We start from the raw sequence: 25,566 nt of genomic DNA, 5'->3' as shown, positions 1-25,566 counted from the left end.
CAGCTTCTGCCTTGCCCCACGCCAAGATGCCCTGGGGTGCATGGGCCCGACACTAAGCCTCTTTGCATCCAGGCCCAAGACCCAACCTGGAATGGAGGGTGACAGCAGAACTCGGTGCACCTCCTGCTGACACAATTCATTTGTTGCCTCAGGCGGAGGGCAGCTGTGATCACTGAGCAGTCGGGGAGGAAGGGTGTGAGGAGGAGGCTTGGAGGGACCAGGGCGCCAGGGGGCAGGGAGCAGCAGACCACCAAGGACCTATCACAGGGATGTGGTGGGAAGCAGGAAGGGGCATCAGTGGAAACTCCAAGGCCCTGGCACGTACTCCATTTTCCCCTTGGACTTCACTTACAAAACACATATTCAAAGATAAAATTACGATTTTCAAGATGGTGACCACAAAGCACTCAACCCCAAGCACAGGGCCTTTCTGAGTCCAGGACGCTGTGTGACTGCTCTGTCCTACATCCATGAAACAGCCCTGACCACGGTAAAAACGAAAACCCCACAACACCTCTCATCTAAACTACAATGGTAAAGGCCGAATTAATCAAACTGCAAGTACACTGTGCTCGGAAGACAACAATTTGAACTCAGGAAGATTTATCGTCAAGCTCCACATGCAGCTTGAGCTTTGGGCCTGCCCCTCGCTTGCACCGGGCCCCTGGGAGAGCTGGGAGTGGCTGGGAGCTATCAGGTCCTCTAGGTAGCTTAAGGTGCAACCAGAAAGCACTGTCATGTAATCTATTCTGGTAAATGGCCTAAAAAGAACTCAGAAAAAGGAAGGTCATGCTAAATAAATATCCATTTCCATACCTAATTTAAGTGTCATTTTATATTCTCTTTTTCTCTCAAAGGAACCTAAAAATTGTATAAGCTCCATTCCTGAATTTGTTCTAAGGAGATAGATGACCTGTGGTACAAGAGTTCTATATAGGTATTCAAAGGTGACTTTCAATTGCAATACTATTGGAGAAACTTGTGACAATAAGTGTGAAATGCACTTTAAAAGAAGCAGAATCTTATGACAATGCAATCAGAATAGTGGCTTTCACTTTAAAAGGAATCTAAACTGGAATTAAATTCAAGAAATGTTTCAGACTTAAAACCTGAAAGAATTGGCAGTCATTAACAAGATTTAAGTGAAAAGAAGACAAGATATATTTTAAGTATTCATCATTCAAATGTGTTTTTATTTGTTCTTCACCTGTTGTTTATAAAGTTTCCCTAGTCTACATTAAAGGCCAGAGAAGAAATCAGTGCACTGTTATCAATCTTAACCTGATGCCCCAGGTTAACCTGACCCCTAAGACTTATTAATTTGCCAAGAATAACCTAATAAATAATCGTTGGACCTAAACACTGGCCTACAGGAGAACAATGAATCATTTCCCTGCAGAATTCATTTCCTAATTTATTGTTGGCAAATGGAGTATTCCCTTAGTCCAAATATTAGGGATTTGAGCGTATCTAAAGGCAAACTGACTTGAAAATCAAACTGGTTAAATTTAGAGACTTCTGTCTTAGAAAGCAACAGATCTATAAGTGATTAATAATCAAATAATTTTTAAAAGAAGCACATTAAAACAGTGTTATTCCAAGGTGACGAATGTTAACTAGACTTACTGTGATCATTTCGCAATGTACACAAATATCGGATCATTATGTTGTACACCTGAAACTAATATAATGTTACATGTCAATTATACCTCAATTAAAAAGTAAATTAATTAAATAAATTTTAAATATGAAACTAAATTTTTTAAAAAACAGTGTTATTCCGTCCACTTTTGGATATGTTTGAAATTTTACCATTATAAAAAAATGTTCTAAAAACAGTGCTGTATTAAATTTAACTGCTTTTTTCAGGCTACATTGCACAAGAAATACAGTTTAAATTAAAGCCAAAAATGTTTGTGTTAATAGGCAAGGCTGACAAATTTAGAATGTGGGAAGTTCTACACGACAAATGTTTTTCCAACAAATAAACTGCAAGGAAAAAAAGAAGAGTAAGACAACTAGTATAGATTTACAAAGACTAAAGAGAGATTTTATTTGCAATATTTGAACTTAATTGGATATTGATTCAAGGGAAAAAACAGCTAAAATTAAAATCTTTTTTTTTATTTGGTATAATATCAGCCAGGCTTCTCCCTTGTAAAGTTGTTTTTTTCCCCTTGAAATTAATAAGTATTTAGTGGGGGAAGTACTTTGAAACTATGTAAATATCCCATTCTTCATCATACTTTTAATTTATTCATTATTTATTTTGATGATCAAATTGTCTCCGATTTAGCCAGTAGGAGCCCCTTCAATTTGGCTTCTGTGTCTTTTAACATGACCCAGTTATTTTGTTTAAATGTTGAGACAACTGGGGGAAATGTGTAATATGAACTGTATATTAGATGATATTAATTAATTAGTGTTAATACTTACAGCAGCACTATGGGTATTAGGAGATTATTTTTATTACTAGAATATGCTGAAATATCAGGATATCTTCAACTTCCTTTAAAATAGCACTGTAACAAATATATATGTGCATATAGGGAAAGAGCAAGATAAAGCAAATATGGCAAAACATTAACAAATGTTGAATCTGGTGGAGGGTATACAAGTTTTTATTGTACTATTCTTCACATTTTTCTCTATGTTTAAAATTTTTCATAATAAAACGGAAGAAAGGGAAAGAAATACATCAACAAAATGTACTTCTGGACCTTGTCTTGATTCATCTGTTAAAAGACATTTATGAGACAACTGTGGAAATTTAAATGCTGACTTGATATCAGACATTAGAAATTATTGTTAGGGGCCAGCCCCATGGCGTAGCGGTTAAGTGCGCGCGCTCCACTGCTGGCGGCCCGGATTCGGATCCCAGGCGCGCACGGATGCACCGCTTGTCAGACCATGCTGTGGCGGCGTCCCATATAAAGTAGAGGAAGATGGGCACGGATGTTAGCCCAGGGCCAGTCTTCCTCAGCAAAAAGAGGAGGATTGGCATGGATGTTAGCTCAGGGCTGATATTCCTCACACACAAAAAAAATATTGTTAATTTTTAAGAGTGATAATGGTATTGTTATATTTTCAAAAGGAGAACTTATCTATTAGATAAGTATTACTAAAGTATTTGTGGATGAAATGATAAGATATTTGCAGTTTGCTTTAAAAAACGCAGTGGTTCAGGGATATAAATGAAACAAGATTGGCCATGAGTTGATAATTGTTGAAGATAGCTGATGAGTATATGGGAGTCCATTATACTATTCTATTTTTGTGTGTATTTGAAAATTTCCATTACAAAACTGTTTTTAAGACAACGCTGAAACAACATTGAACTAAAATAATTAATGAATGAGGAATAAAAACAAACAGTAAAGATGATTAATAAAATTGTTTTCCTATGAAAGCATCAATGAAACAGACACTTAGCAAGCTTATCCAAGAAAGAAAACACAAATACACAATATTGAAATGTAGACTCCATGGGGGCAAACATCTCAGCTGTCTTGATTGCCACTGAGTATGACATGAAAGCCAGAAACCATCGCACAATACCCAGCACACAGCAGGTGCTCGATAAACACAGATGAAAGAATGAACAGGAAAATATAGCCATAAATTAGAGATGAGTTTAAAATAAGAGAATAGCATTTGCAAGTTTATGCTGACAAACTTGAATATCTAGATAACATGGATAGTTTTCTAGGAAAATATAGTTACTACAAGTGACCAAAAGAAGAGTAAAACATCTACAATAAATAATAACTAAATATGAAATTGGATAGGTTGACAAAGATCTATTCCCCCAAAGGACACAAGATACACAAGGGTTTATACATAATTTTTATCATTCTCTCAAGGAACAGATATTTTCTATATCATTTTAACATTTTAACTATATCATATTTAATATAATTTTCTATATCATTGGGAGCATGGAAACATTCCGAATTCATTTCACAAGGTTTGCAAATGCCTAATAGCAAACCTGACAAAGACAGCACAAAAAAAATTATTTTCAGACTAAACCTCTCTAAGAATACAATATAAAAAACTTAAATGAAACATTAGCAAATATAATCCAACAATGTATTAGAACACAAGTAGAAGAATGCATTTTGACCAAGTTGATTTCTACCAAGAGAAAAAGGGTGGCCCAGCATTAGGAAATCTATTGACATAATTTATTACATAAGCTGATTAAAGGAGAAAAGTGATATGATTATCTCAATAGATGTGAAAATAGCATTTGATAATTCAACATTCTTATTTTGAAAAAAATAATGAACTATGGATAGAAGAAATTTTCCTAAACGTGATAGAATATTTATCAAAAATTACTATCAAACATCCTCGCAATGAAACACAAGAGCCCTTCTCATTAAAATCAGGAACACAATAAGGATATCCATTACCAGCGCTGTTATACGACATTATCATATAAATTCTAGCCACTGCAACAAGATAAGAGGTATTTCTTTTGAAAAAGAAGAGGCAAAATTATCATTATCTGCAGAAGATGATATGACAGCCTAGAAAATTCAAGAGAAAAACTATTAGAAACAATAAAAAAATTTAGTAATATACATATATAAACTCAATAGACTTCCTATGCAAGCAACAATACATTAGAAAATGTAATGACACAGATGCCATATAAAATAACACAAAAATAATTCATAAAGCATAAATCAGAAAATCAGAGTTCAGAAACAGATACACGCATATATGGGAATTTAGTATATGATAAAAATGGTATTTCAAACAATGGATAAATGATGGATTATCCACTTAAAAATAAAATTATATCTGTCACTGAATAAAAATAAAAATACATTCAAATACTTTTTAAAATTCAAAGAAAAGCAATGGAAGAAAATATAGGAGATTATTTTTATAATCTTGGAGTAAGGCTTTTCTAAGTATGACATGAAGCCCAGAAACCATAAAGCAAAAGACTGACAGATTTAATTCCATAAAAAAATAAAAATATCTATATAGAAAAGGAGACCATAAGCAAAGTTAGTAAACAAATGAAAAGCTGGGAGAAAATATTTGCAAAATAGGACAAAGGGCTAAGATTATGACTTGGCAACCAAATAGAATAAAGAGTTCTTATAAATCAGCAAGAAAAAAACAAACCTCCCAATAAAAAAGGTATAAAGATACAAACTAGCAATTCACAAAAGTATTCTAAATGTCCACCAAACATATGAATAGATCAGAGGTCAGCAAACTATTGCCTGTGGGCCAAATCTGACTGCTGCCTGTTTCTGTAAATACTGAAACATAGTCACAGCCATTCACTTACATATTGTCTATAGATGCTATTCTGCCACAAGGAGGGAGAGCTGAGCTGGTGCAACAGAAACCATGTGGCCTGCAAACTCTAAAATATTTACTGTCTGGCCCTCTATGGAAAAAGTTTGCAGAGGCCTGGAATAGACGGTCAAACTCAGCAATAATTAAATAAATAAAAACTAAACCACAACAATATTGTCATTCAACAAATATTAAATATTGACTGAGCACCTCATTTACACCAAATATTCATTTTGCCTATCAGACTGACAAAGATTTAAAAGCATGACGCTGTCCAGGGGTGGCAAGAATGTAAGGAAAGAAACATTCTCTTATACCATTGGCGGAAGTGAAAATTGGTACAACCATTCTGGAGGGTAATATATTAAAAAAAAAAAAACTTTAAATGGGCATACCCTTTGATCCAGCAACTTTACATCTGACAATTTATCCTAAGAAAATAATAGCCCCAGTGTATGAAAACTACAAGTAAAAGGATAACCACTGCAGAATGGTTTATGACAGTAAAAAACTAAAAACATATAAATGTCAATCAGAATAGAGCTATATAAATATATATTAAAAGAAATACCTATTTATAGATACACAAAAAAAGCTAAAGTATATACACCAAATTGTTAGCAATGGCTATTTCTGGAAGGTAGTCAAAATTCTCTGTATTTTCTGAATTTTTCAAAATGATCATATATTATCAGAAAATAAAAATAAAGATATTTCTGGCAAGAGGAGGGATAATTAAAGCTTATGTTACAAATTAAGGGGGGAAATGATAATGCAAAAAAACAGTGTTGTAAGATGAGCTAAGACAGAATACAAAGGCTGTTTAAGCCTCAAAATTGGCAAGAATAATCACTCTGATTTAAGTTTGCTTTCACTTTGACTACCGAACCAGCAAAAAAAAATAATGCAAAGAATATGCAGAAGATCAAGGATACAAATGGGTGGATCCTGCCACCACAGGACACCACTAGCCTCTAAGGTACCTTTGTGTGAAACAGAAAAAGGTACCCTTCCCCCAAGAAATGAAACTCCAACCAGGGCAAGTGAAGCCTAGTCTGATTTTAGCCCCCACTTGCTCCCTCTACTGGGCATCCCTGTGTAAGGCACAACCTGCACAAACTGCAGCAACTCGAGCTCTGTTTCCTCCCCAGTTACTTGACAGAAGCAGCCAGTGAATTCAGCCTGCAAGAAGTGATTAATTCACCAGGTCAAATGAGAAAAGTCCTCAAATCCACTGCCTTTGAAATTTTTTCAGCCTAGGGATATCAGCACTCAAAAGATTCACCCTACTACCACATATTAAATCCTTTCCCACAAAAATTACATCTTTAAATGCACTGTTTTTTACTGTGACCTTGAGCCTATAATTGGCCTGGCTATTCACTAATGAAAGAACAATTATGGTTATCTTACAAAAAAATTAGATAGAACTTAACATAACACCTTATACCAAAAAGAATTTTACATTAATTATAGAGCAAAAATTAAAAAACAATGAAACCATAAAAAAGGAAAATATTTATGCAATATTTAACTGATCCCATGATAGGCAAAGACTATCTAAGAAACTTTCAGTAGAAGACAGCATAAAGGAAAAGACTGATGTATTTAACATCAGAAAATGTAAATCTCTTACAAATAAGTAAATTATCATAAATAGAGTTAAAAAGCAATAATAGAGGGATTTGCATTGATATCCTTTCAATAAAAAGAGCTATTACAAATCAACAAACTGAAAAATGAATAAAAGGCATGCAAAAATTAAAATAAATTAAAAAGGTACATTCACATATGAAAAGATACTCAAGTACAGTATAATCTAATAATATATTTTAAAACAATATTGAGATACAAATTTCAGTCTATCAAATTGAAAAAGAAAAAAGATAATGTCATTGTTGTCAGGGAGGTTGGCAGGGAGGCACTGAGACAGACACACTTATACACTGTTAATAGGAATATAAGCTGTTACAACCTTACTGGAAAGCAATTTGTCAGTACGTACCAAGAACCTAAAATTCTCAAAGCTTATAACCCAGTAAATACACTTCTAGGAATATAGTCTATGAAAATAATCAGAGCTGTAGAAAAATATTTCTGTTGAAGGATATTTAAAAAAACATTATCTATAACAATGAAAATATCTTATCAATATATATGCCCAATGATAAGTGAAAAATGTAATAAACGTGGTACATCCATATGATAGACTATTACGGGGTCATTGAAAACCGAAAAGTTCTGTAGCCACCCAGTTCCCTTCCCTACGGGCAATGATGTTATTTACTTTTTGTTTATTCTTCCATAGAACTTTTACAAAAGTAAATAGCATCATTGCCTACAGGGAAGAGAATGAGGTGGTTGCACAACTTTTCAGTGTCTATCCTCTAACATTCTCTGAATTTTAAATTTAATAAATTAATCCAATATATTTTTTCAAATGTAAGCCTACTTAACTCACAAGAGGCCTGATATACTGTATCTATAGCCACATGTATCCTTACCTCCTTATCTTCATTTTCAGAGAATGGAGTGGCCTTCCCGCCATTCAAGAACAAACCCTCACCTGTACCCTGAATGCCATCCCTTCCTTCCTCTTTCAAAGGAAAAATAAGTAGTCTACACTTGGCATCTAAGTTTTTAACATCTCATTCATTCTAAAATCCACTAGAATATGGCTTTTGCCCCCTACTACACTACTGAAACTGTTCTCCGTAAGGACACCAATATCTTTTAACTATGAATTCAATATTTTCCAGCCTGCATCTAATTAGATTTTCTGTCGACATTGACATTCTTTATTATGTATATCTTGCGATTCTATCCTGGTCCTCACAACGTGGAATACTGGAGCCTGGCAACTTGCCACCCAGTACACTGACTATCCCCAGGGACCAAGATTTCTGAGTTTCCATCACTATCAGATTGTTGCTGCTCATCATTCTCCAGCATCTAAACCAGAGACATAAGCCATAAATTGTCACCTAAGGATGTGGTGATCATATATTCTAGTTACCAGGAGACAGTCTTTGTTGATACTGGTGTAATTATTAATAGTCCCTCCTTGCATTCAAGTCTGGATGATAAATTATATCATCACCCTACTACCTAAGAGAATCTCATAGCCAGAAAGTAAAAGAATCAAACAATGCAAACAGGCAGCTTCCCAGTAAAATAGACCTGCTCTGGAGGAGAGGAAAAAAATAAAAATCATTACTTAAACAAAATGAAACGTGCAGTTAAGAAAATTCAATTACAAATATTAAAAAGATTTTCAGGACTAAAAAAACGTATATTTAAATTTTAAAATTCAGTTAAATTGAAGGAGAAGCTGATCACTTGTCTAGATAAAAAATCAGAGGCCTGGAAGATAGAGTAGAGGAAATCTTTCAAAAATAGAAGAAAAATATGGAAAGATATAAAAGGGACTTAGAAGACAAATATATCCAGAATACCTAATCTGTGAATAAAATAAATTTGAGGAAGAACAAAAAACACAAGCAGGAGGGGCAATAATTAAACAAACAATAGAGGAAAAGTTTCCCCTATGTAAAGAAAAATCCAGTTTGCAAGCTGAGAAGGGCTCACTGAGTTCCAGGCAGCATTAATGTTTTACTCTACTAGAAATATAAATCACATACAGTAAAGCACCTAAATCCTAAGTGTACCGCTTTATGGATTTTTACATATGTAAAACCTGTGTAACTAACACCTAGGGGCAGACATAGAACGTTACCATCACTGAAGAGAATCCTTCATGGCCCTTTCAGATTCCAAATCCACCTCTACCCTGAGCTGATCATTAATATGATTTCTAAACCCACACATTAATTTTGTCAGTACTTGAACTTTATATCAATGGAATCATACAGTATGTACTCTTTTGGTCTGGCTTCTCTGATTCAACATTATGTTTCTGATGTATCCATATTAATGTATTAGTAGCTCGCTCTTTTTATTGCTCTGTGAAATTCCAGTGTATGAGTATACCATAAGCTATTTCTCCATTCTCCTCTCGATGAACATGTGGGTTGCTTCCGGTTTTTGCTATTATAAATAAAGCTTCTACAACCATTCTTAAACATATACACTCATTTCTCTTGAGCGGATAGCTAGGAGTTAAAGTGCTGGGTTACAGTGTAGATGTATGTTAAGCTCTGGTAGATACTGGCACACAGTTTTGCAAAGTGACTGAAAAAATTTAAACTCACACCAGCAATATATGCGAGTTCCAGGGGCTCCATATCTTTACCCAAAATTAGAATTTTCAGTCTTTAATAATTTCAGCCAGAAAATAGAAGAGATGGAAACATTCCCACCTTATTTTATGAGGCCATCATTGCTCTGATGCCAGCCAAAAACATTAAAACTACATAGCAATATCCCTCATGGTTGTACAAAATTTTAGCAAATCAAATCCAGCAATATATAAAAATGTTAGCATATTATGATCAAATGGGGTTTGTCCCAGGAATGCAAAGTAGATTTCACATTTAAAATTCATTCAGTGTAACGCACTATACTAAGAACTTTATGATCAACCCAATAGACACCAAAAAGGCATTTGACAAAATTCAAGTCTTATTCATGATGAAAGGTAAAAAAAAACTCTTAAAACCAGGAATAGAAGAAAACTTCTTTAAATTGATAAAGGGCTTCTACAAAAATTCTACAGTAAACATCATACTAACAATGAAACACTGAATGCTTTCCCCTTCAGATCAAGGAAATGGCAAGAATATCTGCTCTCATCTCTTCTACACAACATTGTACTAGAGGTTCTAGCCAGGGTATTAGGTAAGAAAATGAAATAAAATGCAGAGATCAAAAAGGAAGAAGTAAAATTCTATTTGCAGAGGACATTATTTGTCAAATTCATTGAACTATGCAGTTAAAACAGATGAGTTTTACAATAAATTATACTTCAACAAAGCTGATTTTAAAAAAGCAAACTCCCCACAGCAAAATCTCCAGGCTCAGGACCAGTGAGTTTCATGGTTTCGCTGGTCAATTCCATCAAACATTTAAAGAAGAAATAATATTGCTAAGAGAAATATAAAAAGATCCAAATAAATGGTGATGCATACCAAATTCAAAACTTGGATGATTCAATATCATTAAGATGTCTATTTCCCCCAAATTTAGTTAATGTAATCACAATCAAAATCCTAGCAGACCTTTTAAAAGAAACCAACAAGTTGATTCTAAAATTTACATGGAACTGTGAAGGTTATAGAATAGCCAAAACAATCTTGAAATAAAAGAACAAACTGGGAGAATACACACTACCTGATTTCAATATTTACTTTAAAATTATAATAATCAAGACAGTGTGCTACTGGCATAGGATCTAGAAATTAAAAAACAGAAATAAACCCACACATATACAATTTTTTGATATTTCATGGCAACACAAAGAAGAGAGGTTAAATGTAGAGTTATATGATCCAGCAATTCCACACCTAAGTATACACCCAAGGGAATGGAAAACATATTCGTATACAGAAACTTGTACAAAAACGTTCATAGCAGCATTACTCATAATAGCTAAAAAGTCCAACGTAAATGTCCATTAACTGCTGGATAAATAAAATGTGGCATGCCCATACAATGCAATATTATTGTGTCATAAAAAAAGAATCAAGTACTGATACATGCTACAACACGGGTGAACTTTGAAAAGATCATGCTAAATAAAAGAAGCTAGACCCAAAAGGTAAGATACTGTAGGATTCCGTTTATACGATATGCCCAGAATAGACAAATCCATAGAGACAAAAAGTAGATTAATGGATTCCAGGGGTGGGGGGAGGGAGGAAAGGGAAGTGACTACTAATAAGTACAGAGTCCTTTTGGGGGTGATGAAAATGTTCTGAAATTAGATAGTGGTAATGGTTGCACAACCTCGTGAATATACTAATTGTACACTTTAAAATGGTGAATTCATGGTATGCAAATTATATCTCAATTTAAAAAATTAATTTGAGATTGATCATAGACCTAAATATAAAAGCTAAATCTATAATGATTCTAGAAAAAAATGGATGTAATTTTCACAACTTTGAAGTAAAGATTCCTTAACAAGAATACAAAAGGCAGTAAAGCATCAAAGGAAAAAAATGATAAATTGGAAGCCACTGAAAATTATAAACATCTATTTTTCAAAGTACACAATTAAGAAAATAAACTCTCACAGGGTGGGTGAAAATATTCTCAATACATACAACTGACAAAAGACTGACAAAAGAACTCCAACAAATCAATAATAAAAAGACAAACAACTCAACTTTAAAAAGTTTGCAAAAGATTTTGAACAGACACTTCCCAAAAGAAAACATACACAAATGGCCAATAAGTACATGAAAAAGTGTTCAACAGCATTAGTCATTGGGGAAATGCAATTTAAGACCACAATAAGATACCACTTCACACCCACTAGGATGGCTAAAATTAAAAAGACTAATAGTATGAAATGTTGACCTGGGTGTGGAGCAAATGGATTTATCCTACATTGCTGGTAAGAGCATAAAATGGTATAAACCACTTTTTAAAAGTTTGGCGGTTTCTTATAAAGTTAAATATACACCTAGAGGAACTTCCATAGCTAGGCAGTTATCAAAGAGAAATGTAAACATGTATCTATTAAAAAAAACAACTTTAAGGGGCCGGCCCTGTGGCCTAGTGGTTAAGTTCAGCACACTCCACTTCAGCAACCTGGGTTCAGTTCCTGGGCGCCTACACCACTCAATGGCAGCCACGCTGTGGCAGCAACCCACATACAAAATAGAGGAAGACTGGCACAGATGTTAGCTCAGGGCTAATCTTCCTCAAGCAAAGAGAGGAAGATTGGCAACAGATGTTAGCTCAGGGTGAATCTTCCTCAGCAAAAAAAAAAAAAAAAAAAACTTTAAAAGGTTGTTCTTGGCAGCTTTATTCATATTAGCCAAATGTTCATCAATAGGTGAATGGATAAATAACTTGTAGAATATTAAATACATAGGAATACTACTCAGTAATCAAAATGAACAACCTACTTGTACATGCAACATGCATGAATCTCACAGACACTAAGCTGAGCAAATGAAATCAAGTGGAAATGGGAGAAAATATTTCACTGACAATAGCATGCATATAAATATTAGGAATAAACTCAATATAAGAAGTACAGAAATGATTAAAAAACTATAAAATTATTATTAAAGGGCATAACATTCAATCTGAAAATATAGAAAGACATACTATTTTCTTAGATAGGCAAATAATATTATAAAAATGTAAAGTCTCTCAAAAATAATATATAAGTGCAATACCTAGTAGAACTGCAATAGATTTGTGTTTTTAATTAAATAAAATAATATTAAAATCCACATGGGAACATACATGTCTAAGAATATCCAGGAAAATTATGAAGGATAATGGTGAGGTGGAATTTGATTTATTAGATATTAAACTGTAACTAAGCAATATGATGTTGGTATAGAAATAGACAACTAGATCAGTGGAACAAAGTGCCCAGAAACTGATCCCAATATTTATGATAGTTTACAACAAAGGCGATATTTTAATTCAATGGGAAAAATATACTTTACTTAACAGACACACTGGCACATGTATTTGGCACTCTACTTGGAAGAAAATGGAGTTTGTTCCCTCCCTTACACCATATATAAAAATAAATTCTAAATGGATTAACTATTTAGATATAAAAGCAAAACAATAAAAATGGTGCAAAACATCTAATAAATCACATGTATAATCTAGATGTGCAGGGAATCTTTTTAATCAAGACTAGAAGAACAGACACTAGGAAAGAAAAGCCCAACTTATTTGACAATTTAAAAATTTAATTATTTTTAATGGGTACAGAGTTTCAGTTCACGATGACGAAAAAGTTCTGCAAATGGATGGTCATGATGGCTGTACAACAATGTGAATGTACTTAACGTCACTGAACTGTACGCTTAAAAATGATAAATTTTGTTATGTATATATTAACACAATGAGAAAAGTAAGATTTTATATGGCAAAATATATCCTAAACAAATTTAATAGATAATTGATATACTAGTTTAATATACATATACACCTACATACATATATATTTCAAACACTTATGAGAATAAAAGGCTTAATATCTATATTTTTTTAAATGGTCAAAGAACTTCAAAAGACATTAACAAGAGACGATATCTGAATGCCCAATAAGTACATGAAAAGGTGCTCAATGTCATTAGTCATCAGAGAAATGCAAACTAAAGCTATAATCAGATACCACTTCACACCACTAGAATGGCTACAATTAAAATAACTGCCAATACGAAGTCTTGGCCAGGATGTAGGTATTCTTTTAAAAATAATAAAATGAGAGACAGGGATAGAGGAAGAGAAAGCATACAGAAAAACAAGCAATTCACAGCAGAACAAATCCAAATGGTTGGTAAACATTTGAGAAGACGCTCACTAGCAGTTAAAGAAATTCAAATTAAAGTAACAATGAGTAGACACATCCATTGCTACTGGAAATGGAAATTACAATTTCATTTTTGAAATGCATATCCTTGAACCAGAAATCCTACTCCTAGGAATTTATCTCACAAAAGTAAAAGCATCAGTATATGAAAAGTATGTATAAAACATTATCCTTATTTGTATATCAGAAAATGACCAAAAGTAAAAAAAAGAGGAAAACTCTGTGTGCATGTAATATGGAATTGATGGGCTTAGGATGACCATTCTTTTCACTCTTTCTGGGCGGTCTGATCTGTTTTCAAGGTTACAACTAACATGCTGATGGTTTCCAAATCTTTATGTTGAGGCCAGACCACTCTCCTGAGCTTCAGTCTGCTTACTGCACAGTTCCCCCTCAATGTCCCCAAAGTAGGGCTAGGTACATAATTTGTGGGGCCTGGTGAAAAATGAAAATGCAAACCCCTTGTTCAAAAAGCAGGAAAAAGAGCCATTAGAGGTATTAAAATATAGTCTTTTCCTTTAAAATTATTTCATCATTTATAAAATGTAACAGGGGTAACAGTGATATATGGGTGTATTAATATCCCAACACTGCTGTAACAAATTACCACAAACTTAGTAGCTCAAAGCAACACAGATGTATTATCTCCCAGTTCTGGAGGTCAGAAGTCCTATAATCAACATGTCAGCAGGGCTGCATTTCTTTGCCTTTTCAACTACTAGAGGCATTCTTTGGTTTGTGGCCCCTTCCTCCATTTTCAAAGCCAGCAGCACAGCATCTTCAAATCTCTCCCTCACTCTCCCTGCCCTCTCCCTCATATCTGTCATCTCTGCTTCTCTCATCACATCTCCTTCTCTGACTCTCCCTCCTCCTCCTTTCCCTCATAAGGACCCTTGTGATTATGTTGGTCCCACCTGGATAATCCAGGATAATCTCCCCGTCTCGAGATCCTTAATCACAACCACAAGGTCTTTTTTACCATGTAAGGTAACAGTCATAGGTTCTGGGGATTAGGACATGGATGACTCTGGTGTGTGTGCTGAAGGGTGGGACATTATTCTGTCTACCACAATGATTAACAACAAATTTACACATTGCAAAAAATATTTTTGATATCATAATATTATATAACACAATAAATATTTTTGTAATACTTTATTAATGTGATATCTTGATCAATTATAATATTTTTCTGGCTCAGTTTTCTACAAAGTTATTTATTAGATCATCAGAATTTATATTTTTAGCAACTTTTATTTTCAATCAACATAATTGAAAGCACCATCAGTCTTTCTTAGGAAATGAAAGATGGCAAATAATTTTTGATCATTTTAAATTTAGAGAAGGATCTTCCTGCTGATGCAACCATTACTGCAGCTGATAAGAGTATTTTATGGCCTACAGCAATATTGGGATTAATATATAAATTTTAGTACATCTAGAGTTGATGATTCTTATTAAACAATTTTTTTAAAAAGGTTAACTCATCATACAAATCAGTTTCATGTAATTCTGAATTTAATTTTAAATGTACAATATATGATAGTATTTTAATTTCTCTTCTGACACTTCCTGTAACTTGTGGGGGTTGTACAATTAACTGAAAGTAGCTTCATGATTTGTATATAATCCAAAACACCTGTTGATGCATTCTATCGCTGTATATTCAATTACAAGGAAATTAATTTAAAAATTATCTTCCTCATTAATAATTGATTCATCCAAAGCTTCATATGAAAATAGTTTTATTTTCCGTTGAATAGGATGATCTTTAAATTTAATTTATATTTCTAAACCTGTTGGTATTTGCAATGTTGCAGCAGTTTTACAAGCCAGAGATGCTAAACTCTTTGAAAAATTCTAACTCCTTTATATATACATTATTACAATTCCATGTGTACACTTTTATTTTCTAATAATTTACTGACAAAGTTCAATGCCTGGGTGCGAGCAGTTCTTGTCCCAGCACTCAGGCTGGAGAGTTAATATTTGTGTAAATCCCATAGGGACTGGCTTGAAGGACTGATGACGGGCAAGCCTGTCTCCCATTGCAAGCCCCAGTGCTTCCCCAGTGTGGAGTCCCTGCTCTCTCCTGCAGCTACAGCTCCTGTTACGAGGGCTGCTGCTGCTGCTGCTGCTGCTGCCACCCACCATCGACAGCACCAATCTGGACCCAGTTCCTAGCCTGACTACAGCGGGGCGCTATGTGCTTCAGACTGCACAAAAGGCTTATTTGTGCCCACATTACTATCCATGCCTGTGGACCTGAGCCCAGGAATGCACACACTACCACCTAGCATATCTCTGCTGTTCATGTGCATGCTTCATTGTCTCATCAGACTTCATTTACAAAACACAGACCAAAGATAATATTATCATGAATTTTAAGAGGACAACAGCAAAGCATTAAAACAAGTATGGGGCCCTTCTGGGAGTGGAGGCCCTATGTGACTGCACAGGTTGCACACTCCAAAGGATGGCCCTGGTGCCGGTTAGGCCTCTTGGTATCTAAACAATCAATGAACATATATCAGGTACATGCCATAGATCTGGTGCTCACTCATGGTATCTTTTTCCAGCTTCTCCTAAAATGTGCCATACACAAGGAAGAACTTGGGAGTAGAAACAAGTGACTGTTATTCTATTACCAAAACAATCGCTCAGATTGCTGTATGCCTTTGTATTTTCATATCCATTACATCACCAGAGCACCACAACCCACTGAGGTAGTGAGAGAAAGGATTATTGGTTCTAATTAATTAGTCCTCACAACAATCCACAGTGGTCTGGAAGTATTTTTAATGCTGCCTGACAGAGGAAGTCAGAGGTTAAATGACTTTCCTATCTACCTCACCAGACTGTTGGGAAGCTTCAATTAAAAAGTGGTTAAGAAAAGGGTTTTGTCAACAATGAGGTAAAAAGCACATATAAGATATTACTATTATTCTTCCTTGGGAACATCACATGGTAAGGACAGGAGAATTCAATTCAGGTTTACCTCTAACTAATCGAAATCTCACCTTTTAAGCGCTAAATCTTTTAAGCTTAGGTTACCAGGCCAAATGACATAAAATCACTATACCTTAATCTAGCTTGTCTCCATGGTGTAAGTCCATTCAAGAAGTGCAATTTGCTAGTTCCGGAAAAATAAAATTATGCAGCCAGCTAAGAATATCTCAAGTAAATTAGAAACTAAGTCTGAGAGATATGAAAGAGAAAAAAAATATTCTCATATGTTTGTAAAGTAAATCACATATTACTATAAAACTATTGGGTTAAAAAGGTAAATCATAAATAAAATTATGAAATTCTTAGAACTCAAGAGCAATTAAAACATCACATGTGGAAAATCTATGGGACAGCAAGAGAACTTTAAGGCTTTAAATGCATTTATCAGGAAACAAAATTTTAAAATAAGCTAAGCATTTACATCAAGAAGTTAGAAAATGAGCAACAGAGCAAACCCACAGAAAAACAGGAAGAAGAAAATAATACAGGGGGCTGGCCCCGTGGCTTAGCGGTAAGTGCATGCGCTCCACTACTGGCAGCCCTCGTTCAGATCCCGGGCGCGCACTGATGCACCACTTGTCTGGCCATGCTGAGGCAGCGTCCCACATACAGCAACTAGAACGATGTGCAACTATGACATACAACTATCTACTGGGGCTTTGGGGAGAAAAAGGGAAAAAAAAGGAGGAGGATTGGCAACAGATGTTAGCTCAGTGCCGGTCTTCCTCAGCAAAAAAAGAGGAGGATTGGCATGGATGTTAGCTCAGGGCTGATCTTCTTCACAAAAAAAAAAAAGAAAGAAAGAAAAGAACAAAGAAAAAAAAATAAAATAAAATAATACAGGTAAAGGAAGAAATCAATAAATGGAGAAAAAAGGGAAAGTGAAGAATAAAAAACAGAAAGCTGGTTCTTTGAAAAAATAGTAAGATGGACAGGCCTCAGGCAAGAAAGATATTTTTTTAAAGGGGAGAGAGACAGAGATACATAAACATACACACACACACACACACACACACAACCTGTAGGGCAAAAAAAAAAAAAAAAAAAAAGCTCTAATAAAAGACCTAGAAAATGATCTGAATAAATGGAAAGCCATTCTAGCATCTTGGATGGGACAACTTAATTTTGTAAAATGTCAATTCACCTGAAATTGATATATAAATTAAATGAAATTCCAATCAAAGTTCTAGCTGCATTCTTTGAGGAACTTGAGAAACCCACTCTAAAATTTACATAGAAAAATAAAGGTCCACAAATAGCTAAGTTGACTTTGAAAAATAAGAACTAAGAGATAAAAATGTGCCACTAGATATTAAGACATACTAAAAATCTAGAGCATTGTTTTTTGTTTTTATGTATGGTACCCTAATTGTGGTCTTCAAATACTACTTTCACACTAAACAAAGTCAGGGCTCCTTAGAGAAATGGCTGATTGCAGGTCTGAGGCAGAAAATGTACAAGATAAACCTGGACACCTTGGCCTGCCATATAGGAAAGATGCTGCCCCAAATCACTAAGTCATGCTGAAAAGCCCCACCCAGGAGCCAACTTGAAGAGGTTCACAAAGACCAAAGGTAATCAAATTAAGCATCAATAAAAACAATAACTGCAATAGACTGAAGCACATCAAATATGTTTAAATCCATGAGTTCACAGTGATATTAAAAAATAAAACAAATTTAAAAAACTAATTAGCCACCTCAGAAGATGCTAGTAAACCAACTTATTATTTTGAAAATATGTAAATAAAGGAAAAGAATCAAGCTTTTATCCTGACTTTCCTAACTGAATTGCACCACTGAGTAACCAAATAGTAGATAGGGGGATATTTCTCTTAATAATATATTCCAGCTAATAAATGAAGAGGGGTTGAAAGAATTAAAATTTCATTATTTTGCATTCCTCAATGAAATAATGCCTCTGAATTCTGATCATCACAAAAAGAAAGACAACTAAGCATCCTGATGGAAGAACACACCATCATTTATGTATTCTTCTCAAAAAACCAAACCTGAATCTGATCAAGTCTCTAGATTCCACTATAAATTTTTTAAAAATACAGAGAACAGAGAAGTGCATTGAATAACACCATAGGGATGCATTCAACAAAATCAAGACTGGGAAAGTTTACAGGGAAAAGAATCAAGTTTCTTCCTTAAATAAAACACAAGAGGAAAGAAAGACATGGAGGGGGAAATCAGCAAATTAAAATAACTTATGAGGCACACCAAAGACTCACACTTTATTTGGATTCTGATTCCAACAAGGTATTAAAAGCTACACACACATTTATGAAACACTTGGGCTTTGAACACTGACTAGATATCTGATGATTTCAAGGAGTTATTGTTCTTTTCTTATTATTGTCATAATGGCATTGAGATTGTTTTAATTCTGTATCTTTGAGAGAAATATACTGAAATATTTACAGATAAAATGACATGTCTTGGGCTTTCTTCAAAATAATACAGAAGGTGTAGAGAGTAGGTGGAATATAGATTTTAAAAAACTGATCATGAGTTTATAATTATGGAAGTTTGGCAATGGGTACATGGGAGTTCATTATATTAATCTGTCTAGTTTTGTTTATGTCTGACATTCTCCTTAATCACAAAATGTTTAAAATAGTATGATAATTTGAACAAGACTATACAAATAAATCAATGGAACAAAAGAGAAAGATCAGAATCAGACCCATTATATATAAATATATATATATAAATTTCATTTAGCATAAAAGTGGCATTATAAATCAATGGGTAAATAAGGAGTTGCTTAGTAGATGTTTGGAGGAAAACTGACTCACTATATGGAGAAAAATAAACCAGAATCCTCACGTAACACCATGTACAAAGACAGAATCCAGATGGATTAAAGACCAAAATGTAAAAGGTAAAAACTATAAAATTACTGGATAAAAACTATAAAATTAATGGAAGAAAAGAAGAATATCTTTATGACTTAAAGGTGGAGAAAGACTTATTAAAAAAATATTTCTGGGGCTGGCCCGGTGCCGTAGCGGTTAGGTTCATGTGTTCCACTTCAGCGGACTAGGGTTCACAGGTTCAGATCCCAGGCATGGAGCTACACACCACTTATCAAGCCATGCTGTGGCGGTGTCCCACATACAAAATAGAGGAAGATTGGCACAGATATTAGCTCAGGGACAATCTTCCTCAAGCAAAAAGAGGAAGACTGGCAACAGATGTTAGCTCAGGGCCAATCTTCATCACCAAAAAAAAAAAAATTATATATATACATATATATATATATATGTATATATATATTTCAAATGCATAAAATACAAGGCCAAAAATGATGTTTGAGATTATTAAAATCCAGAACTTATGTTTAATGAAGGGCATCAATAACAGTTATCAGATGAGAGACCGAGAGAAGACATTTACAATGTTGAAAACCAAAATGGACTGATAGCTAAAATATTCAATGAACTCCTATTCATTAACCTGAAAAAGACAAGAACTCAACAGACACAAAGACAAATTTTTAGGAGAAAGTACAAAAGGCTAACATATATAAGGGGATGCTCAAACAGACTGGTGATAAAAAATGCAAATTAAAACAAAATTGAGGTATCATTTTACATCTATTAACTTGATAAAAATTAGAAAACTGTATGCTGCCAAGTGTTGGCAAAAATAAGGAATATTGAAATATTTATGCAGTTTCTGATGGGATCTTAACATGTGTAGATGTGTGGTGTGTTTACAAATGTTTAACAACTAGATATCCCAAAAGAAAACATATATATACTACAGTAGTCCCCCTTTATGTGCAGTTTCACTTTCTGTGGTTTCAGTTGCCCTCAGTCAACCATGGTCCAAAAATATTAAATGGAAAATTACAGAAATAAACAATTCAAAAATTTTAAATTGTGAACCCCTCTGAGTAGCGTGATGAAATCTCACACTGCCCTGCTTCCTCTCACCAGGGACGTGAATCATCCCTTTGTCCAGCAGATCCACGCTGTATATGCTACCTGTTCCTTAGTCACTTAGTAGCTGTCTCAGTTATCAGATCAACTGTCTCAGTATCACAATGCTTGTGCTCAAATCACTCTTATTGTACTTAATAATGGTCCCAAAGCACAAGAGTATTGATGCTGGCAATTCGGATACGCCAAAGAGAATCCGTAAAGTACTTCCTTTAAGTGAAAAGTTGAAAAGTTGAAAGTTCTTGATTTAATAAGGAAAGAAAAAAATCATCTGTTGAGGTTGCTAAGATCTATAGTAACTTTATAGTAAATTGTTATAATTGTTCTATTTTATTATTAGTTATTGTTGTTAATCTCTTACTGTGCCTAATTTATAAATTAAACGTTATCATAGGTATGCATGGAAAAAACATAGTATATATAGGATTCAGTAGTATCTGGTTTCAGGTATCCACTGGGGATCTTGGAACATATCCCCTGCAGATAAGAGAGGATTACTGTATACTTTTTTACTATATATATAAAAGTATAGGGCCGGCCCCGTGGCTTAGCAGTTAAGTGCGCGCACTCCGTTACTGGCGGCCCGGGTTCGGATCCTGGATGCGCACCAACGCACCGCTTCTCCGGTCATGCTGATGCCATGTCCCACATACAGCAACTAGAAGGATGTGCAACTATGACATACAACTGTCTACCCGGGCTTTGGGGAAAAAAGAGGAGGAGGATTGGCAATGGATGTTAGCTCAGAGCGGGTCTTCCTCAGCAAAAAGAGGAGGACTGGCATGGATGTTAGCTCAGGGCTGACCTTCCTCACCAAAAAAATAATAAAATAAAATAAAAGTATATATATGATATATATTTGTATGTATACACTATACAAAGTTTACTATAAACTTTACTTATATCAAGGCATATAGCATCCAATTTACAAATAATAAAATATACAATACTTTTTATTGTAACTCCCATCTACTCAATTGACTTTCACAGAATGCTTTGGTTGATTTTTGCCAAACTCTTGTATCTGTAGCCAGCCTGTGGTGGCAATGGAAGAAGGAGTGTAGTTCCAATATGAATGTTGGTTGATATTTTATTTTACACTAAGGAAGAAGACAAAAGTGAAACAATGAAGATGTATGTAAGTTTGTCAATGACGTGAGCAGCTTCTTTGCTAAATCAGATAATAGTTTTCAAATATTAGAGGAATACTTGATCAAATTTTTGTGCTATTCACAATGCAACAGTTACAGACCCAATATACTTTTAAATTTAATTATATTACTAACATTTTCTTCATCACTTTCCTAAGTCTAGACAGTCAACAAAACAATAAACCAGGGGTCATCAAACTTTTTCTGTGAAGGGCCAGATAGTAAATGTTTTAGGTTTTGTGAGCCACACAATCTCTATCACAACTATTCCACTCTGCTGTTGGAGCATGAAAGCAGTCATACACATTATGCAAACAAATGGGCAAAAATAGGCAATACGTTGGGCAGCCATAGTTTGCCAACCACTGCAATAAATCAAACCCTAATTTGTGACATTTGTTGATTTTTGCTGCTAATATGATGTCCCTGAACATGAAGTTGGAAAGACATATGCAGTAGCACACCATTATACAGTATTCCTACAATACAAACAGAAGACATAAATGACTTTAAGAGCAAAGATAATCATACAATATAGTAAAATAGGAAGTTATGAGTTTTGAGTATTTATTACCTTTGATTTTGATATAATTTATCTAACTGTAATTATATATAATTTAATATACAATAATTAGTGTGTTTAACAATCAGCTTTGCATGATTCCTGAAAATTAACCAGCTTTTGTGAGCCTGTATGAGTAAGCAGGTAAAGATTCTTGAGAAGAATCTGCCATACTTAGTCCAGTGATGGAGAGGATCTTCCACTGGGAGAGAGGATAGATATGATGTGGTGTATGTAAATTATTAAATACCAGGCAGCAGTTAGATGAATGGACTGGACATACACATAGGGAAGCTGTGTTGCAAAACTCCAAGCATTCACATTGTACTCTATAGGAAAGGCATCTCTTGAGTAAACCATAACAACATGACTAGATCTTAAAAACTGAGCGCTGAATTCTGTTTCCAGCCATGATGGAATAACTAGAACTAGATTAGCCCTCTTGCTGTGAACATTTAAAAAATTGTACAAAATATATGAAACAAAGTTTTTAGTCACTGGTCAACAGGCCACACAAGACTATGATCCCTGCAAGAAGAGATACAAAGTAAGCCCCATAATTACCCTGGATTTCTTACCTGGAGGCACCATCTGGACCACAGTGGGGAACAGGGTGAGGAGAATGCAAGCAGAACATGGAGGGCTTGCTGACTTAAGGTGACAGAGACCACAGATCTGGGAGGTTGAAGCAGTTGTAATTTGTGGGACAGAGTACTAGATAAGAGGGAATTACACAGAAAACAGCTTCAGAACTCTACATTGGGAAAAACTATAAGAATGGCCAGTAACTAAAAGCTGAAGAATTTCCAGAGTTCATAAGACTGGAGAGTCATTTGATTTCTGAACAACCAGAGGGAACAGTCCTCATCGAACTTTCAGAGAGTAAGTAAAGAATCCATAAAGGTAACCCATTAGTAGTAAAGGTAAATTCACCCTAGAATAAATGCTATTTTTAAGTCACTCTCACAAAGCTTAAAAACAAGGCTTGGAAAGATCAAGCTGATGCACAAGTAAATTAACTGCCTGACAGAACAAAGACCAAAACACTTGTAAAGAATACACAAAATCTAGCACTCAACAACATAAAAATCCCAATGTCAAGCAAACCATCAAAAAAGTACCAGACATGCCAAGAAGCAGGGAAATAAATAAATAGAAACAGACTCAGAAATGACAGAGACAAGGAGTTAGCAGTCAAGAAATTTGAAAAAGTTCTTATTAAGTATGATCAAATATATGTATGATCAAATATATATATATATTTTTTATGTGAGAATATCATCCCTGAGCTAACATCCATGCCAATCTTCCTCTTTTTGCTGAGGAAGACCAGCCCTAAGCTAACATCTATTGCCAATCCTCCTCCTTTTTTTCTTTCCTTTTTCTCCCCAAAGCCCCAGTAGATAGTTGTATGTCATAGTTGTACATCCTTCTAGTTGCTGTATGTGAGACGCCACCTCAGTATGGCCGGACGGACAAGCAGTGCGTCGGTGCATGCGCAGGATCCAAACCCAGGCCGCCAGTAGCTGAGCACGTGCACTCAACCGCCAAGCCACGGGACCGGCCCAGATCAAATATTTTTTTAAAGAAACATGAACTTAATGAGGAGAGAAATGGAAAATATTAAAGACCAAAATAGAATGTCTAAAGCTGTAAAGTAAAATATGTGAAATGAAAAACTCATTGGATTAAACATCATAGAAGAAAAGATCAATGAACTTGAAGACATAGCAATAAAAACCATCCAGACTGAAGCACAGAGAAAAAATAGACTAAAAATAAATGAACAGTTTTAGGCTTATGGAACAATATCAAGCAGTTGAATATACATGTATTTAGAATCTTAGAAGGAGAAAAGAGTGAGAATGACAGAGAAAAAATATTGGAGGGGAAAAAATGGCCAAAAATTTTTCAAATTTAATAAAAACTCTAAACCACAGATTGAAAGGCTCAAAAAGTCTCAAACAGGAAAATCAAATTGAAAACCACACCAAGGCACAGCAAAATCAAATTGCTAAAAAAGAGTTATAGTAAGAAAATCCTAAAAGTATCCAGGAAAAGAAAACACACATTATATACATATTTGAGAACAATTGCAGATTACAACAGAAAACATGCAAGCCAGAAGAAAATATGATCCACTCTCAAGAGAAAATGCAATCAATGGAGACTGACTCCAACATAACCCAGATGTTGAGATTATTAGGCAAGAACTATAAAGCAACTATTATCACCATGTCCAATGAAGTAAAGGACAGAGAAGATAGGAAACTTCAGCAGAGAAATAGAAACTATAAAAGAGAATCAAATGTAAATTCTAGAACTGAAAGTATAATATCTGAAATGTAGGAAATCACTAGATGGGCTTAACATTAGAATGGAAATTACAAAGGAAAGAGTCAGTGAACTTGAAGACAGATGAACAGGAATTATCCAATTTGAAGAAAGGAGAGTAAAGAGGTTACTTAAAATGAATAGAACTTCAGGGATCTACAGATGAATCTATATATTTAAAAAAATCTAACACAAGTGTAACTGGAATTCCAAGAGAAGAAAGAGAAAAATGTGCCATAAAGAATATTTGAGGAAAAATGGCTCAAATTCCCTCAAATACAGTAAAGACATAAATTTACAGATCTAAGATGCTAAGTGAAACCCAAACAGAATAAATATGAAGAAAATTGTATATGTTAGTCACATTATAGTAATATTGGTATTATTATTTTGAGTCATACATATATACATATACACACCTACATGTTCACACTCACACATATAATACCACACAGAAAATAGCAAAGAGATATGAATTAAAAAAATCAAAAGAATTAATTGAAAATTAATTGAAAACAAAAAATTGAAATTAATTGTAAACTTTGATTTGAATTGGAAACATCAGTATGAACGCATGATTCATTTTTCTCTTTCTAAAAACCACATAGTTCCTAGTTCTGCTCACTAGAAAGGCCTAGAAATAATGACAACCCAGTAGCAATGAGCATCTCTAATACTCAGATAGTTGTCTCTAAATAGCATTTGCCCCCAAAAGGAGCCAAGTCTCCTTAGAGAAATGACAATAATAGGTTAGAGAAAT

This window comes from Diceros bicornis, chromosome X, assembly GCF_020826845.1.
Source record: "Diceros bicornis minor isolate mBicDic1 chromosome X, mDicBic1.mat.cur, whole genome shotgun sequence".
Lineage (NCBI taxonomy): Eukaryota > Metazoa > Chordata > Mammalia > Perissodactyla > Rhinocerotidae > Diceros > Diceros bicornis.
The sequence above is the reverse complement of the archived record's forward strand: the minus strand, read 5'-3'. Positions refer to the sequence as shown.